The sequence below is a fragment of the Prinia subflava genome, chromosome 8, assembly GCF_021018805.1.
Source record: "Prinia subflava isolate CZ2003 ecotype Zambia chromosome 8, Cam_Psub_1.2, whole genome shotgun sequence".
Taxonomy (NCBI): Eukaryota; Metazoa; Chordata; class Aves; order Passeriformes; family Cisticolidae; genus Prinia; species Prinia subflava.
The window spans coordinates 22187186-22204607 of record NC_086254.1 but is presented as its reverse complement, the minus strand read 5'-3'; the positions used below and the strand labels follow the sequence as shown (position 1 = coordinate 22204607).

Here is a 17422-nt window from a genome sequence, read left to right as displayed (position 1 = left end):
GGGGGAGGGGGTGGGGGGAAAGAAGCCCTCTGCTCTTGGCAAGGGGAAGGCGTTCCACAAGAACTGCTACAGGGTCAAAAGTTTACCGTGGTTTCAATTTCACCTTTTTGCAACCAATGAGCGTGCGGCGACTCCAGACAGAACCCCGGGCGGCCGCGGCCCTTAACTCCTTGCGGCCCTTAACTCCTTGCGGCCCTTAACTCCTTGCGGCCCTTAACTCCTTGCGGCCCTTAACTCCTTGCGGCCCTTAACTCCTTGCGGCCCTTAACTCCTTGCGGCCCTTAACTCCTTGCGGCCCTTAACTCCTTGCGGCCCTTAACTCCTTGCGGCCCGGCCCCGCCAGGGAGCGGACACTAAGGGAGAAGGGCCTCTCCTCCCTTTCCCCTCCCCTCGAGCAAGCAGCGGAACAACAACCTCGAGCAGCAGAACACCCAGCACCCTCCTCTGGACTCAGCACTGCTTTCCGCATGGAAATAAAAGGAAAGAGGAATCGTCGGAAGCAATATGGCAGCGAGTCACAAGTTGAGACCTGCAGAAGTAGGGCCCCTTCCCCGCGTTTCAGCGGAAAACCACGGCAGTGCGCGAAGGGCTAGAACTGATACTAGGCATTATCAAAGCATCACTTAACTCTGGAGGTGTTACAGCTATGAGCTGCCTGTTTGTGCTAGCAAACAGGAACGACCTTGAGAAAGGGGAGGGAGAGGCACCGACACAAAACTATCAGAAAAGATTCTGAATGCGACGTCTAGAGCTTCAGGAATTTATTTTTCTTCATGTCAAACAAGGAATCCACGGTACTGTGGCATAAGGCTGGGAAGCCCAAGAAGTACTGCTACCCAGTCTTCACAGTACCGGTAATATTAGCCTCCTTCTAGATGTTGACTACAAAACAGGCCATCATCTGCACCATGAAGAATGGACATTGAATTCATGGCTTCTGGCTACAAAAATCCTCAGGTCTTCAGAGTCTTGCAAAGGAAAGCAAGCAAAGGCAAAGGAAAACAAAAAACTTTACAAAAAAGTAAAAAAAGCTCTAGTGATGAGATATGTAATGGATTGTCTTGGTTTAGCACTGAAAAAGAAAAGATGTATCATCACTCATGTTATTACAGAACTAGAGCACAAACATAGAACAAGCTTCTTGTTGCACTCTATCATTGCTAACAATGCAGTTTTCACCTCAGGAACTACAGACTCAGGTGAATCAGTCCATGGTGGGTACCTCAAAACCTGGGCTGCCACCAGGTTTTTCTCAGGGAGATTGATGTAAATCTTGATGACAGCAAATCAGAATGACACTATATGATTGTGTTTTGGCATCCATTTGAACATGAAAAAAGTCAATGCTGAACTACACTTAAGCAAAGAGAATAACATTTATCACCCCTTTATTGGTCTTGCAAGGAAAGAAGACTAAAGCTCTTGGGAAGATTGGACAGAGTTCTCAGTTCAGTGCAGCAATGGACACTATAATACAAGATGGCATGAAGGGAAGTATGTAAAGCATGTAGTTCAGGCAAATTCTTTAGCATCATAACCTAAGAGTATGATTCAACACAGCAGAAAGGAGTAGGCTTACTTGGAGATTTTAGGAGCTCTGATTGGTACCAAGTAGAATGGCAAGTCATTGCATACATTTGCAGAGTAAAGCACATTGAAGTAACCATTCCAAAGCAGGAGGCAGTCAAATTAGGAAATATTTGCAGGCATGTATGTTGGCATAGTCTGACCTCCAACACAGTGCAGAAAGGATGACAAGAATCTGAGTATACTGTTAAGAGGTAAAATGAGTAAATATGCCAATGACATACAGAAAAGGTTTATGGTGAGGATGCCAGTGAAAATACAACTCACTTTTCCAAACCCTGAAGCCAAGGTAGATCGTTCAAGATAATGCACGTGACAACATAGGAGGGAAAAAAAGCATTAGTCAGCTGGCAGCTATTACTAATTTTCCATCAACATGCAGTTTCAAAAATCAGTAAATTATCTTACCCAGAATGGTAAAGGCTTTCAGTGCATTTTTGTAATGGGAGAAGATACTCTGGTCTCAGACCTCTATACAGGTCCAGAAAAAGGATAAAGACTCTTACAAAATAGCTGAAAACATTGCGAATCAAACTTATGTAGATCATACTTTTGCAAACCAATTCACAAAATAGTTTTAGGCAATCAGATAATCATGCAAAACCTCTTAAAACTTTCTTCAGGAACAGTCAGCTTCTCCGCTTCAGAGTAGCCAAAGAAAACCAATTTCCAGCTGATGGGCAAGGACAAATAGTGACTTCTTGAATGGACACAGGTAGATTCCTTTCTTAATCTACACAAATAGGCACTGCAGCAGCTTAATGCAGCTACTATGAGGTAAAGTTTGATGCCTTGAGAACTGCTAACAAAAGACACAGGAAGTGATTAAAACACAAAGTCAGAAAGTTGAAGACATCGTAAGATCTTAGCTGATTGAGTTTATGCCCTACTACCAAGCTTTCCTACTGTAGTTCAAAAATGGAAAGACATCACAGAAAATGCTATCAAATAATGCTGTATTTTCACAGTTTAGCTAAATTAGGATACAGTTTTGCCAATACCAATTTAAGAATTAATTACTTTTATAAAAAGCTCTCAATACATTCCTCTCAGTAAAAAGTGCAGTTTAGTTTTGTTGTTTTGCCTTCTCTGAGTACCATGTCATTTTAGAGAAATTCTTTTACAGTAAGATATAAATTAATTCCCTTTTTGTAAGATGGTCTCATTTAACAAGAACATTGATACTACAAAATTTTATATCAAGTCAGCATGTTACCAAGACCCTTTTCTGTGTTTTTTGAATTTGATTAATACAAGACAAGGTCACTTCCTGAAAGAAAGATGCCTACTACTGCAGCTGCAAGCAAACTAGACTCAAAAGCTGGGGGATGGGAAGACAATACTGGCAATTGCTAGCACTGTCTCCAAAAATATACCAATTACAAAAGTTGAGTAAATTTTGGAATTTTTTTCTATATCGCTACGTAAGTAATCTAATAATTGAAGTCTGAGTCTGTATAATAAATGTTCCAAGCAAACAAGATTCACAATGATGCACCGGCAAGCCTGCAAAGAATGACTAATTCTGAGGACTCTTTACTAAACTGTATGCAATTTCCTAAATTTTTTTTTTAACTATGTGTGTTTTATCATGCAGTTCATGAAGCTAGTAAGAGACTGCCCTTAAATTAACAGCATGTCTTAGTCCTCAGGCTCCACCCAATCCCCAGTGTCCTATTCTGAAGTCATTTAGGAAAAACGCATCTTGGGAGAGCATATAAGCTCTTTACAGAAATCTACAGCATGCATTTTTCCAGTTTCTGAAGACTGTACCTAGCTTACAAAAACAATTAGAAGTAAGCCATATTCACCTGCAACGTGTAAAGATATTTTAAGCCCTGTAAAGATATTTTAAAATAAGCTATTTATCAAAAGTGCCACATTTGCATTATGCATGAGGCAAATCAGATGTAGTTTTCCCTTCCCTGTTAAAACTATCAGGTCATGAAAATAAGACCCTACCAAAGAGAAATAGTAATAATTTTGCTTTTTCCACAATTTGGAGCTCCACATTGGCACTAGGATAGAAGGAATCTATTGCTGAAATACATTTAAAACCATACATCAACAGATGTTTCCACAAGGACATCTGGGGACACTCAGACATGCACATACTCACCATTAACTTAATATACTTCATCTTTAACAAAAAAGCGTTGATACACCCAGCATTGCAACAGATGTTTCATATCAGGCTAAAATTACAGTGACCTACTGAATGAATTTGACAAATTGGTGCAGTAAAAAGAAAGGAACCTTGCTAGTTTTGGCAGGGCATCTTTGCCTAAAATAGAAAAATAAACTACAGCATATCAGCACCTATGCAGGTACAACTACATCTGTGGTTAAGGATGCCTCACATTTTCCATCACAGCAGCCTGTTCTAATTCTTTTAATGCCTGTCTCTGACATATGCCTCAGAACTACTTTTTGGTTCAGACACTTAAAAAATGAGCAGAGAATTCTGTTGAACAAAGTGTAACCTTTTATTCGGTCCAAGAAGTTAAAGCTTTGGAAGAGAAACTGGTCAAATGTCTAAACAAACTGAACTTTATCTTGCTGCTTCAATGAAGATATCTGTACAGCTGGTAAGTGCCTTATTTAAAGTACTTGATCGTGCTCAGTTTTGTTTTAAACCAGTGGCCAAGATCCTCAAGTATTTTATCTAACCAAGTTTTGTTTACCAAGTAGTTTATCAAATATAAAGTATTTTATCTAACCAAGCTTCGTTGCTGCACAGCTCCTCCACGCTGACAGAACATGCTTTATCACTCTATTACCAAGACCAAGAGCAACTTCTGTATTAACCTGCCAGCAACAAAGCAGTTAAAGTACCTGACAGCACAGCAGCTAGTGAACAGGGACATTTTCCTAGGTTATACTGCCACACCCATACACAGCATCCACAAAGGGCTTAGCAAAGGCCACCCTTACCTCCCTCCTAGTTAAAGATCTCATTTGAAATGGCAGCTGGAGGTCTCAGCCAATAGTGCTAAAACGCCACTTTCCTGCCCCTCCAGCAAGTAACCCATGTTAGAAGGCGCACTCAGTTTAGTGACCGAGGTGTCACCCTGCTCGATGACTACCTTGCTGGCAAACAGAGTAGAAATTTCCTTATGGCAAATGATACTGTTTTTTCCAAAGGCTTTAAAGACATACAAAAACTTACACTGAAAATACTAAGGATGTGAGGTCATTCAAAAAACTTCAAATAGTATTTATTGTCAGCTCCACCTCTCAACATTTCTTTAATCCTTGTTGCACATTCTTAATTTAAGCAGATTTCTGAGACAGTGCACTGCACAGATGATACAAGAGGCAAATAAGGCTAGAGTAGTCTTTTCTGTGAACTGATGGGGGCCAGTCCCACACAGTCTCATAAGCAGTAACACAGCAATCACTTCCAATTTACTACACAGTAACAGATAATCATCTCAGAAATGGAGATCTGAAGTCTTTCGAGGACCTGTATCTTAACTTGGCCTTTGCCCAGCAAAGTCTTCAGATGCAGTTGCTGATCCAGGATCCAGTTCCTTCTTTGTTTACAGATAAATGGCTAATCAGTTGTAGAGTTTCACATCATCAGGAAGGAAATTTTATGTATTCTTATATAGTGCACTGGTGGAAATGCCAGGACAGAGCTGTAGATTTTTTTATTATTACTTTTTCCTTATGTGCATTTTTTCTTTACTTCCCATACAAGTAGACTCACTGAATTTTATCTAACATTCAACAAAACCCTGAGCTGAAGAGACATTGTTTGATCTTTAAAGTTAGTGTTCAGCCACATCTCTGCACTGAAAAGTTGTCATATTGGCATCTGATAAATAAATAAAACATAGTAATTAACTGAGGAGCACATGGTCATGCATTTATGTCATGCAATTGGAGAAGCGTGATTGATACAATGTGTTTTGTTATCAGTAAATGCCACGCCTCACTCATCCAGTGAACGACCCTCTGCTCCAGTACATCCCACACAGTGTGGGAAGTTATGTTTAGGTACGCCACAGTCAGAAGTTTATATTCTTGAGTGCTGTCAAAATTATTAGGAGAAAAGTTACTAGTAGTTGTCTCTGGGCATAGACTAGTTTCTCTTTTCAAAATCCAGTAAGTATTTTTTAGGGTACCTAACAGTCCACTGAAAGTTCAAAAAGCTACAAAGCCTTACCCACTCCTGAGCTTTCATCAGTACAAAAACTTGTTAAGATTCTCACAGAGATGAAGCCTATAAGTAAAAGTGTACAAACAATAACAGGATAATCACAGCACACCATGGAGGGAACACAAGAAAAGAGCATACAAAACTTAAGGTTGATATCATCAATCCTCTTGAAGAATAAAACTGATGTGAGCTTTTTTTTATTGAAAGTAGATTTATGGCAGACAATATGCTCAGACAAGTGCCTGCATCCAGTCAGGACCAGAAGTTACTTATCACTTGTCTCCACCTCACACTATTTACCTCAGTGTGTCATCTGTCTGCAAAACACAGCTTAATGTTTTGATAAGCACAGCTATCTGGAAAAACCCACAAATTCTTCTGTCCTTTGAAGAGATCATTCTCCAAAAGTTTGCCTTCGACTGTCTCATTTTCTTCATTTTATTTTAACCCTAAAATATTCTAACCAAGCCAGCTCACCGGAACTCCATTTCAGGGCACCTGCTAAACTGCAGAGCACAGAGGTTGAACTTACTTAAGAGATTATTCTGAAAGAGGTGCTTCCTTTCTTGAGACCAAAATGCCACTGAATAGAACATCCAGACAAGTTTCTGGTTTCACTACTCTCCAACAACAGGTATAGAAGCTGACAAATCAATCTAATCGAGTATTGAAGGCTAAATTGCTTACCCCAGAAGCTATGACCAAACCTCAAACAAACAATACCCAACAGTGATTCACCTTATATCTGCACTGACCCCAGAACAGATATAGCTAAGAAATCCTATTTCATCATCAGTCTTTCAAAACAGCATGAATACTTTGTTCAGAAAAATTACCGGTTACTTCAGGAAGAAGAATACTCTAGTACCAGTGTTCGAGAGAATTAAAAACCAAAGGCAGATATATAGGCACAAGGACACTAGCACTCTATCCCAGATCTTAGAAGGAGCATCCTTTAACGTTCCAAGAACTCCCCAAAAGCCTAATAGTGTTAGACTCCATGATACATACCTACACCAGGTCATACCATGCATTTCCTCAAGTTTAAGTGAGGTGGAAGACAGCAAAGTATATACCATATTAACACAGAACACTACAAAACTCCTTTATTTTTCGAAGGGAACTGAAATTCTTTTCTCCCGTTTTTAACTCCCTAGATATCAATAGTTTATGAGAATTGATGCAGAGAAAACAAAGTAGTTGTGACAGAAAACTTACCTAGCACAGTATTCGCTACAGCAGAAGCCAGTAGGAATGCCTAAAAAGAAAAAGCATATGAATGTGTTTTAGCATACTCTCAAAACTTTACAATCTACTCTTCAGGAATTTCCTTATTCAAAAGGAATGAGTCTCCTAGCTGCTGGAGATTCTGTGGCAGTCAGTTCTGTTGTTAAGCTCTACTCTATCTGAAAGTATCCTTTTTTATTTTTAACCCTGTCATCTGATAACAAGGAGAGTAAGTGAAATGCGTGAAGAAGAAAACACTTTCTTCCTGTTGATTTTCCATTACACTTGTGGTTTTCTATAGATCTGTCTCGTACTGTAAGGCCAACATTAAAAAAAAGGGGGGGGAGGAGAGAAATGCTGAAATTCTGTGTCTCATTAAAAATACAGAGAAACATAGTCAATTATACTCTTTGATACTGCATATACCAGAAATACTTACATTCGAGAGGAGGGCATAGCATGACTCTGTAATGTAGTATTTTCAATTTTCTAACCTTTTTCTTCACTGACAACACTCAGCTTTTGGAACACTACTTAGCACTGGTCTGTCATTTTGACAGAATGAATTAATTCAGACAGAAGAATTAATTCAGATTTCTTTTTTATTTTACTGAGCGGAGGAAAACTGAACAAAGATTTCTTGGCTATAGCACACCCTCTTCTTCCCTAAGTAAAACACTAGGAATAAAGACGAAAGTGTCACTATAGTAAGAACAAGTCTCCTACACCATGTGGCAGGGATAGATCCAGTCAGTCACCCTGAAAACAAAGTTCTCCTAAGTCACCGTGGCTGCTTCTTCATTGACTATTCTGACTGGAATTACTACCTGTAGTTACCAAATCTACATTCATAGAGGACAAGAACAAAATATTAGAGGTAACCAAACCACACTAGAACCTATGACCAGAACAAGAAGTATTTGAGTTTTTTTCTTTAAGTTGACCAAATCTTCATGCATTAAGCTTTTGCTCAGTGCTGAATTGTCTTAATTGCAGAATTGCAATAAGCATACTAAAGAGAAATGTAAAACCATGCTCAAAGAACGCTGGAACTGCTGTAAGGCTGTAGCAACTAGCACTATACTGAAATATCTCATCTGCCACCCTAGCTTTATCCAAAGCCCAAATAAACAAAGTAAGATGGTTTTGGGCTTTGACAATAAATACATTTCAGTTATCTTGTGTCTTCAACAATACATTTTTGCCCTTAGGAAGAAAAAGTGTCACTAAGACTTAGCAATCCCATCTCAAGCTTTAACTTTGCATCAAATTTGTAAAGTAACAAACTTATTTAAGATATACAAGAGGTATATGAAGCAATAGCAGTAATTTCAGTACTTTTAATTGGCAAGCAACCAATTAATACACAACTCACAATACAATCCTTACATAATAGGTTCACGTCAAGTTCAACATGTTCTACTTTGAACTGTACTCATTAGCATTCTCATTAGCAATAACTTACTACATGAGAAAGGATTACAAACAGTCAGGAAGTCAGATGCTGAAATTTTAAAATAATTATTAAAAAAAAAAAAAAAAAAAGTAGCCCAACAAAGAGAGGTGACAGAAAAGGAAGCACAATGGCCTTGACTTGCCTTGAGAGCTGTGGAAATGTACTATGTTGTCTTCAAAAGACAAAATTCCATTAACATGCCTTTGAAGGGTTCAGGTTTTATATTGTCAATTAATACTAGAAAGATAAGAGTTTGTTGTGATATTTCTTACTTTTTACAACATACAGTAGCTTAGCTCCCATCCTGGCATTTAAGAAAACAAAGCCCTCACCCTTAGGGTCTAATGAAGGATTCTGTAGGCCCTAGCCCAAAACAGCAAATCAACAATAAATATCTGTAGTGACAGAAAGACTAGACACATTCCAAGTACAAAGTCCTCTACACCTCGGAGAAAGATCAGGTAGCCTTTAGTAAACAAGGGTAACTTAGACATCAAAGAGCTTTAAGGCAGACAAATGAGATTGAACCTGTAGATCTCTTCAGTTTGATTTTCACCATTGTGTCTGAAACTACAATAATTTTAAAAATAACGCTTAAATAGTCTTTAACTCTTTTACAAAAGATGCGTTTCCTAATGTATTCTTTCCTTTGTATATTAAAGAAAGAATAATTAAGTTTTCTAGCTTAGCAGTACACAGTCCTTACTGGACGTGCTAGTCTACAAATACCATCAGAAGCAAGGTAAGATGTCACCTAGCAGTGATCACATAGAAATAGGAACAGTTAACACTCTTTGAAACAAGAAACTGAAATAATATAATCAGTAGCTGATATCCAGCATAAGAGTGGTTTATGCACCTAATTGATTTTCAGCAAGCACTTGTTCACCAAATAGCTTGAAGTTTCAGTCCGAAAAGGATTCCTAACTGAAATTCCAGCAATAAAAGCATGGCTGCACGTTATTAAAGGAAACAGTGGAAAATTTCTCAGGCTGAAATCCAGAATGTCTGCGGTTCCTTTTCATATTTCTCTTCTTGAAACGCATTTATTAAACCTGACCGTAAAAGCTGGGGGGGAGGTTTGTGGGGTGGTTTTTTTGTTGGGTTGTGGGTTGGTTTTTTTGGGCGGGGCGGGGGGGGGGGGTTGGGTTTTTTTGTGGGTTTGTTTTTTGTTGTTGTTGGTTGGTGGTTTCTTTTTTCCATTTTTTTTGGTGAAGCCTGGAAATTTCCAGTGCTTTTTAAGTGGAAAGAAACTTTACATATTCCCTGCTCAAACAACCTTCCACTTCTGCCTAGACAGACCCTTTAGTTCAAAGCAAAAATTTCACTGCTATAAAGCAGAGCTAAGATCAGGGGGAAGGAAAAAAAATGCTCATATACCAAAAGCATTGCTTGGCCAATCTGAAATATTATCATACTGTGTATTAATCTTGATAGAGGTCACTTGAGGGTCAGCTACAGAGATAGATGGATAAGAGAACACAGAGCAGTTGATAAAGCTACCTTGTAGCCATACATTTGAACAGAAATTACAATGGATGACAACGCAAGGTATTCTGTTCCTATCAAGTGATGGCTCTCCTTCAACTTTCTCAAATTTGCACTCATTTTCCATTGTTCCTGAATACCACTCATCATCCCTGTTACTTGTTTATTGTCTCTCACACAGCCAATACAAGTCTGGCAAGTTTGCTAGCACTAATTCTATACCCTACCTCTAGAAACCTTACTCATCAGCCTCGAACATACATCACCAAAGATGAGGGGGTTCAACAGAAAACCTACAGTTGTAATACAAAAAGTCTTTGAAAGTTACTTCAACCGGAGAAGTTTTTTTTCAGTTTTCTGTGCACTGATTAGGGAAACTGTTTTCCTTTTAAGGGGGGGGAGTCAAATGTACATTGTAGGTTAACAGGAGATGTTGGCTTTGTTCTATTTTAATCAAGTGAGCAGTACTCTTGCTGTTGTTGCTATTAGCTATCTTTGAATCTATGTCCAGATAAATACTTGAAATACTGATTAGGAGGGGATTCTTTCAATTACTACTTAAGAATGTTAAGCAATACGCTGACTGACATCCTCCCCATTGAGCCAGAAATCTCTACTCTGAACATTAAAAAGGTTGCCATAGAATATAAAACCAGGAGAGTACTATAACAAAAAATGCTGCTATGTCTGCTTTAGTTCATTGCAGCAGCAAAGATGGACTGAGCACAAAAAGAACTGTAAATCAAGTCATAATTCCCTATTTCCACCTAACCTCTCTAGCCTAGCCTTTATGGAGAAAGAAAAATTGTTATAGGGGAAGATGTCTGAAAATCCTATCCAAACCACTGGCAAAGAAATTCCAAGTTTTTGTTTGAAATCATCTCCTTAAGATGTAAGCTGTCAAAACAGAAAACCTTTTGGAGTTGTCATTATGAATACAAGAAATGAATTTTGGAACCTTTACTAGTTCTTCCATAAGATTCAAAAAGCCCAATGCAGCATTTCCATATACTGATGGTTTATGCGCGCACACGCACACGTGTGCACTCCTAATATCTGTCTAAAGGGTTTTAGAAAAAGTTTATCCACACAGAGTATATTAGCTGCTACCCCCTCAGACACACAGAGTAGCAAAAAGTAAGTAGCACATTTTACCTTTTCCTGGGACTTACTAGCCTCCGGAGATGAAAAAACGCAGCAATGTTAAGATGTTAATATACACTCCAGGGCAATCGGCAAAATGTCAGAATTACAAATTGAGTGCACAAAACAAAACCAGCGGAACGCTACCTTGGACTGAGGTTTATTTAGTTCTTTGGACAAACACAGAACAAACCAGAGAACTCTTCTCCTGACTGACTGTTCTGAACAATCGTTTCCCCAAAACACTGGAGAGAACATGTATTTCACTGGGTTTTTTGCAAGTAAATTGTTTAGTTCTGTCTTTTACTTAACTCTTCAATTAAAAGATATGGCAACAAAAGTCACCCAACCCAATCCCTGTTCCATTACCTGTTCAATCACTTTGGGATGTTTCAGTGAGGCAGGGCATTCTGTTATTAGACACACTGCACATAAAAGACTAAAAATCCTTCATGAGGCTGAAGGCAAGGTAATTTTGTTTCACTTTTCAAAAATCAGTTTCTTGATAACTGTAAATTTAATAAGTCACCAATTAAGTCTTATTAAAGTAATAGGATACATCTGAAAGATATCTCCCATTTATATGATGCACAAAATAATTTGATTTGCCTTTACTCAACTAAATGCAGCATACAAAAATCAGAGTAAGTGGGAATACATTCCACAGCAGATTTAAATCAGTAGCAGTTAAATTCTTTTACAATTGCTTTTTTCCCTAATATGCTACATCTAGAAACATCTATAGATCTAGTCGGGGGGGAAAGAACAAATAAAAAAAACCTACATAGGCAGGTTGCCCCAGCATTGAGGTTAGATAATTCTTCACCACCTTCTTATGTCCTTGACATAAAGGATACTATTCCTCCGCTCCCATTCTCCTCCATTTTTTTTTTGTAATTAAAAAAAGTCAGAAGAACATTTAAGATATTTCTAAAGACTCAAAAACCTTGAACACGAAATGCAGAAGCTGCTGTATTGTACAGTCGTTTAAGATCACCTTTTCAAGAGAGACTCATTTAAATGCAGGAGCTGAAGCAGCCTGTAGTGTCAGACTGTAGTGTCCAATACCTTTTCACATGCTACAAACAGTGTAATTTTGCAGGCAAATAGAATCAAGACACCTTTTCTTTCTCAGAGTTCTTAAAAAATAAAAACATCCCCCCATTTTTATGAAACTGCACAATAGAGGTTAATCTTGAAGGTTTTGTAAATGTGATTTCTTGTCCATTATTAATCAAAAAACCCCAGCGTGATCAAAAGATAAGGTTCCATTGTAAAAGAGATTTGCTTCTTTCTAATCTGCATTTTGTCTCGGCTACACCCTAGGGTATATATCACTGATACAATGCAAAAAAAACCAACAACAGCAACAAAAAAACCCCAAACAAACCCAAAAAATTGATAACTAGGCAATGCAAAACTTCCAAGTTCATAAATGCAAAGCCAGAATGAACAAGGGCCTCAAATGAACAGTTAAAACAAACACAAAGCCACAGGCGAGCCCCAAATGCACACAAGTCATATTCCAAATAAAATCAGACTGGCAACAACACACTGTAATCAGGAGAGGTACTCAAAGTGAGGCTGAATGCTGGTTTTATTTTGTCTATCACTTCCCGTATCCCACAGCCTCTATCTTCACATGTCAGCAGTGAATCCACCAAATCCACTGGTATTAGTTAAGAAAAAAAAAAACAACAAAACAGTACTTGTAACAGTGTTGAAGGAAATTCTTTACAACAGTCAGTTAAACAGCCAACTGTAACAGCAGTTAACACAGAAACAGCAGTAAATATAACTATTGCATGCTATAATGCACGATCTTGTTTAGAAAACAAAAGTAACAAGACTGAAATAAAACAAAAAGCCCAAACCATCCCATTTTGTCTGTTTCCTCTAAACCAAAGTTTTTATTCTCTGGTTTTCGTTCATTACTATTTGTTTTTATGAAGCTGTATTTTATATTCAGAACGTACAACTTTGTTTCACATGAAACAGAACATTTTAAGATCAAAATATTCCATGAGAAAATATTTACTTTTACAATAGCGATGAAAGAATTTTAAGCTTATTGTAAGAATCCATTTTAACTGTATTACAGTTACCATATACTAGATATTGCCATCCCTCACACTTTCAGATTTCCTTTTGTTTTGTCTTGTTATTCCAGTTAGAATCCAACATACTACTTTCTGTTCACTTCTATCTAAAAGAGGAAGAAGTTACTGAGGATTCAAATGAGTTTTAAAATGAGCTGACAAAGTGAGAAGCTTCGCTTTTAAAGGAAAACTTGACCATGCTTAGAAATAGGGGCAGAAACCACAAACAGAACCAACTTTAGAACCAGAGAGAGAATCGTGGGAATTAGCTCAACCTCACGCTCCATTCTAACTCATCATCACCCCGTTTATATCCCAGAAACACCAACGCCTAGAGTGGCACGCGACCTCGGGGGCTGGGGGGAATCTCATCCCCACCCCTCAACAACAGAGTTTCATTACAGCTACAAAGCAAAAATAGATAGGAGATATGGAAATGAGCCTTTCAGTTGCAGCATTTTTCATCCCTTTTCTTATTACCAGAGATAAGGAGACAAGAGAAGACAGCCGTAAAACTTACCGAGGCTACAGGATGACCAGGAGAATGCGGATATCAAGGTCTTCGGAACCGCCTCGGTACCAGATAAACGCAGATGGATGGCACAGAGGGCCATTCTAACCCACACCTCGCCTCTCCTCAGCGTAAGAAACCGTGGCTCAGACGATTCTAAAGCCAAGTCCACAGCGACCTCAGGTCTCTTTGTATTACCTCCACCCAAAATCACCACACTTAGATATGCATCACACCGGGATCATAAGGGAAGCCTTCAGTCCACGTATCAATTCCCCGCCACTGCCTCAAGAACGCCCCTTCAAAACTCAGGCACCAGTAAAGTTACAACAGCTCGAAAGACGTCAAGGCCACACGCTGCCCGAGGAATCCCCTCATCTCCAGCCCTGGGAATACTCCTCACACACACAACCCATCTACGCTCCCCTTCCTCCTCCCCTCAGGGAGCCACGTTCATACTGAGGAGGGGGGCGAAAGACAGAAAAGAGCCGCCCCTCAGGGCCATCCCCAAGCTTCTCCCTTCCCCGGCAAGGGGTAGCGCTCTTTCCGCCATCACAGTCCCACCCCAGCCCTACAAGCAGGGGAATGCGAACTCCCCTCTCTCCCAGTCGTTACTCCCTCCCTCCCTCCCTCCAAACCCCACTCACCTGAGAAATGAGCCAAAGCTCAGCTACATCGCCGTCTCCCCCGCACTCAACCCCGCACCGCCATTTTCCTCTCTGCCTCGCTTGAAATCGCGACCGGAGCGCAGACGCCGGGCGGCGCGAGGCATTGTGGGACCTGTAGTGCGGCTCTCCCCGGGCGTTCACGGGACCCGGGACTCCTCGGCGCGGAGGCTCATGGTACTTGTAGTCCACGCCGGGTTCGCTGCCGGAGCCGTCGGGCTCAGCCCGGCGCCGCCGCGCTCCGGTGTCACCTCTGCATCGCCGCGGTCTCTGCAGTAGGGCAGTGTGATGAAAGTACACATTCAACTACGAAATGCACCCCACATCTGCACGGCACTGTCTGGGTGCTTCACTAAGCCAGCATGGAAAGGAGCCACAGGGATCTGCTCTCCCCCATGTCCAGAATCGAATCATCTTCTCCCCACGTGGTACCTTATCCTGACCAGGGGCTGACACTGAGGACCCTCCCCATGAGGCACAGCCCCAGCAGCTCACTGCACACCCTCCAAGGCTGAGGGAGGCAGCCTGGACGTCCTTGTGGAGTGAACTCTGTTCCCGTGGGCAGAGAGCAGGTAAAGTGAGGGATGGCAGTCTTATCCGCCGTGGCTGTCGAGATTCAGAGCATGCAAACATCCCCCACGGGTTCCCTTCTCATTGCCCTGATGCTTCTCAGAGCCTAGAGATGGGAGAGCCTTGCTGGAGCTCAGGGATCTGTGGCTGCAGAAGCCACTGCTGTCCCCCATCCCCATCCAGCTCAGCCAGTTGGACCTTCATGTGCCATGTTAGAGCTGGAAAAGAGCTGCTAACAAACAAGCTGGAGTTGCTGTGAAGGCCCTCCCTCTGGCACGAATTAAATTTCAGTGTATGCCAAACTGCCTCTTTGCTGCTCTGGCTGCCCGGTCTCCGCCTTGGGAAGGTCAGGGAAGAGGCACAGTGTCCTGGGCAATAGTAAATTAAGCTCATGGGGGGCTGTACCCCACAGTAAAATGCTGAAGTGCAGCAAGGAGAGGGCTGGGTTGATAGGGAGAGGGATACCCCAAATCCCTTACCTGAAATAAAAATGTTGCATCAATGGTGACAGGCAGCTGTACTTCAAGAGCAACAACCTGGAATTCCATAGCCTGACCCTGGGGGAGGGTGGGGTGATAAAAGAGCTTCTGAGCGCCATCCCTTTGCTGTAGCAGCACACAGCAGAACAGAGCCTGTGGTCTGGATCTTGAGGGAGTTCCAGCAGTACAAGCTATGAGTTACCGTGTTTCTCCCAAATTTACATCCAGCAAATCTGAGGAATTACCTCTTGCCTGAGCATTCCTGGTCTCTGTGACTGTTTAGTAAGAGACAGCTGGGACTGGCCAAGCTGAGACAGGATCTGTTCCTGTCAAACCATCTCTTTCCCATGCAGATGAGAATCTGGGAGGCAAGTGCCCACATCACTCCTCACAAATGCCCACACATACTTCTGGGGCTGCTGTATCTATCTGCTGGATTTGTCAGTGTGAAAAAGGCATATTGTATGTGTGGCTCTACGCAGATATTTACTATATGTAATCTGATAGATAGAAAAGTTATACTATATTAACATTAGAATAATGTAGTGAATGTAGTTTTGTAATTAACAATGTCATAGTACAATAGAAGCTGTGTATGTGTGTTATATTTTTTGCTCAAGAAGAAAAATTCCTCAGCACAGAGATAACATTCACAGAGGCCCCTAAACCTTCTAGTGAAGAAGAATTTATGGCCTCTTATCCACAGAACCTAACTTTCTCAAGGACGTATGCTCTCATGTGTTCTTTTAATTAACAGAAAGCTTTTGTGACAAGAAACAGCTGAAAATTACTCGTTTTACGTAAGATATGAATAGTCATAAACTGAAGGCTTAAAAAAGAAGACTTCTCTTTGTTCTGGGCCCTTCTCCCTCTAGCCTTTGTCTGGAAGGGGGGGGTCTTGGGTGGCCCGGGCTACCCCCTTTGCTTTTATTGTCTCATTATTTGTCCTGTCTCTGAAAACTTTTTGAACTTTTATTATTGTATTAAATTTTTTGTAACCAATTTTTATTCTTTATTAAATATTCATAAATTTCAAAAAAGCGAGTGATTGGCGTTTATCACAGTCAGCACCAGCATTTGTGAAGGATCACCTTGTGAGCAACTCAAAAGACAGATAAATAGAGGCAGCAGCAATTGTCTTGAGTTTACCTTATGGTAAGGCTTATGGATATTTTTAATCACTATAAGAAGGCTTATGGATATTTTTAATCACTTTCTTAGCACTTGCAATTACCCCTGTTACCACACAAAAGAAACCGAGGAACAGAGAAACTCCGCTCTGTATCTCTGGCAGAAGAAAAGCCAGCAAACCAGTTTGCATTCACCCCGATTTCTAGTCCTGTGCTGCAAGTACAGAAATGTCTTGAGCCTTTGGGAGGGGGACTGGGACTGTGGAACCCAGCTGCATGTGTCTCCTAGGTCACGTTTTTCTTGGAAGCATCTTTCCTAGTTTCACTGCTTTCTGGAAATTAACTGTTCTGAGCAGAACCAGTACCTTCGGACTCAGGGGTGGGGAAGGCACAGCACAGCCCAAGTGAGGGGATAATCCTTACACACGATCAACTGTCTCTGCCAGTGAAACCCGGCAGCTCTCCCCCAGCACTAATCCACTGCTCATGTCCTTTCTGCTTAGAGCTGCTCCGAAAGAGATCAAGGCTCTGGCAGCAGTGGGATCTCAGCACAGTGGGTTGGGGCAAACCTTTGGGCAGCTGCTTCGTTCCCTGTGCTACATCCCTCAGTGGCTCAGAGTGAACCACTTCTTCCTTTTGCATTGCAATTTATTTCATGGTGGTTTGTTTAGTAAAATCCTGACATTTTTCATACTTAAAACATTTTTCTGTTACACCCGTGGTGACTGTTGGGATTGGTTCATCAGCATCCACGAGTTTTTCAGTTTGCAGAATGCTCTGTAACAGATATAATGATTCGTTTTACTTATATCAATATTTTGTAAGCAACAGTGTGTAAAAGACTGAGTCATTACACCTGAATTAATTTTTGCCAAAGACTTATTTATCAATTTATTCCCTAT

General features: G+C 40.6%; 1 protein-coding gene across 7 annotated transcripts in view; it reads right to left on the bottom strand.

Annotated features, from left to right (window-relative positions):
• Window positions 1-14442, bottom strand: part of NCOA3 (nuclear receptor coactivator 3) — a 61358-nt gene extending 46916 nt beyond the window's left edge. For 3 of the 7 annotated variants that reach the window (XM_063404119.1, XM_063404117.1, XM_063404124.1), the window contains exons 1-2: window positions 14324-14441; window positions 6971-7010 (exon numbers count right to left, since the gene is read on the bottom strand). The gene's annotated coding sequence lies outside the window, so the exon portion shown is untranslated. Of the gene's footprint in view, window positions 1-6970; window positions 7011-13685; window positions 13833-14323 lie in introns of all 7 variants that reach the window. The other 4 variants (XM_063404121.1, XM_063404120.1, XM_063404123.1 and 1 more) reach the window with 2 other exon arrangements.
• Window positions 14443-17422: the final 2980 nt, after the last annotated feature.